This window comes from Musa acuminata, unplaced genomic scaffold (genome assembly GCF_036884655.1).
Source record: "Musa acuminata AAA Group cultivar baxijiao unplaced genomic scaffold, Cavendish_Baxijiao_AAA HiC_scaffold_362, whole genome shotgun sequence".
Taxonomy (NCBI): Eukaryota; Viridiplantae; Streptophyta; class Magnoliopsida; order Zingiberales; family Musaceae; genus Musa; species Musa acuminata.
Window position 1 is genome coordinate 10,001 of NW_027020615.1, and position 2,500 is coordinate 12,500.

A 2,500-nucleotide genomic window follows, 5' to 3' on the forward strand; every position below is an offset into this window, starting at 1 on the left:
GGGCCAAAACTGGCCATTTTTGGCTGCGCGAGCGAGCGGCGAGCGGCGAACAGCGAGCGAAGCGAGAGGCAGCACCGTCCCTGCTATACGAAAGCCCCATCCAGCCCTGTGCCACCCGGGGGGTTCCAGGGTGCTGAGATGGCTGACGTTTTGCTCCGCTCTCGACGGTCACCGCGCAATGCAAGAACAGGCCAAAAACTGGCCAAAACGGCCCAAAAACGGGCCAAAACTGGCCATTTTTGGCTGCGCGAGCGGCGAGCGGCGGACAGCGAGCGAAGCGAGAGGCAGCACCGTCCCTGCTATACGAAAGCCCCATCCAGCCCTGTGCCACCCGGGGGGTTCCAGGGTGCTGAGATGGCTGACGTTTTGCTCCGCTCTCGACGGTCACCGCGCAATGCAAGAACAGGCCAAAAACTGGCCAAAACGGCCCAAAAACGGGCCAAAACTGGCCATTTTTGGCTGCGCGAGCGAGCGGCGAGCGGCGGACAGCGAGCGAAGCGAGAGGCAGCACCGTCCCTGCTATACGAAAGCCCCATCCAGCCCTGTGCCACCCGGGGGGTTCCAGGGTGCTGAGATGGCTGACGTTTTGCTCCGCTCTCGACGGTCACCGCGCAATGCAAGAACAGGCCAAAAACTGGCCAAAACGGCCCAAAAACGGGCCAAAACTGGCCATTTTTGGCTGCACGAGCGAGCGGCGAGCGGCGGACAGCGAGCGAAGCGAGAGGCAGCACCGTCCCTGCTATACGAAAGCCCCATCCAGCCCTGTGCCACCCGGGGGGTTCCAGGGTGCTGAGATGGCTGACGTTTTGCTCCGCTCTCGACGGTCACCGCGCAATGCAAGAACAGGCCAAAAACTGGCCAAAACGGCCCAAAAACGGGCCAAAACTGGCCATTTTTGGCTGCACGAGCGAGCGGCGAGCGGCGGACAGCGAGCGAAGCGAGAGGCAGCACCGTCCCTGCTATACGAAAGCCCCATCCAGCCCTGTGCCACCCGGGGGGTTCCAGGGTGCTGAGATGGCTGACGTTTTGCTCCGCTCTCGACGGTCACCGCGCAATGCAAGAACAGGCCAAAAACTGGCCAAAACGGCCCAAAAACGGGCCAAAACTGGCCATTTTTGGCTGCACGAGCGAGCGGCGAGCGGCGGACAGCGAGCGAAGCGAGAGGCAGCACCGTCCCTGCTATACGAAAGCCCCATCCAGCCCTGTGCCACCCGGGGGGTTCCAGGGTGCTGAGATGGCTGACGTTTTGCTCCGCTCTCGACGGTCACCGCGCAATGCAAGAACAGGCCAAAAACTGGCCAAAACGGCCCAAAAACGGGCCAAAACTGGCCATTTTTGGCTGCACGAGCGAGCGGCGAGCGGCGGACAGCGAGCGAAGCGAGAGGCAGCACCGTCCCTGCTATACGAAAGCCCCATCCAGCCCTGTGCCACCCGGGGGGTTCCAGGGTGCTGAGATGGCTGACGTTTTGCTCCGCTCTCGACGGTCACCGCGCAATGCAAGAACAGGCCAAAAACTGGCCAAAACGGCCCAAAAACGGGCCAAAACTGGCCATTTTTGGCTGCGCGAGCGAGCGGCGAGCGGCGGACAGCGAGCGAAGCGAGAGGCAGCACCGTCCCTGCTATATACGAAAGCCCCATCCAGCCCTGTGCCACCCGGGGGGTTCCAGGGTGCTGAGATGGCTGACGTTTTGCTCCGCTCACGACGGTCACCGCACCACGCAAGAACGGACCATAAACAGGCCAAAACAGCCCAAAAACGGGCCAAAACTGGTCATTTTTGGCTGCGCGAGCGAGCGGCGAGCGGCGAACAGCGAGCGAAGCGTGAGGCAGCACCGTCCCTGCTATACGAAAGCCCCATCCAGCCCTGTGCCACCCGGGGGGTTCCAGGGTGCTGAGATGGCTGACGTTTTGCTCCGCTCACGACGGTCACCGCGCCATGCAAGAACGGACCAAAAACAGGCCAAAACAGCCCAAAAACGGGCCAAAACTGGCCATTTTTGGCTGAGCGAGCGAGCGGTGAGCGGCGAACAGCGAGCGAAGCGAGAGGCAGCACCGTCCCTGCTATACGAAAGCCCCATCCAGCCCTGTGCCACCCGGGGGGTTCCAGGGTGCTGAGATGGCTGACGTTTTGCTCCGCTCACGACGGTCGCCGTGCCACGCAAGAACGGACCAAAAACAGGCCAAAACAGCCCAAAAACGGGCCAAAACTGGCCATTTTAGGTTGCGCGAGCGAGCGGCGAGCGGCGAACAGCGAGCGAAGCGTGAGGCAGCACCGTCCCTGCTATACGAAAGCCCCATCCAGCCCTGTGCCACCCGGGGGGTTCCAAGGTGCTGAGATGGCTGACGTTTTGCTCCGCTCACGACGGTCACCGCGCCACGCCAGAACAGACCAAAAACAGGCCAAAACAGCCCAAAAACGGGCCAAAACTGGCCATTTTTGGCTGCGCGAGCGAGCGGCGAGCGGCGAACAGCGAGCGAAGCGAGAAGCAGCACCGTCCAT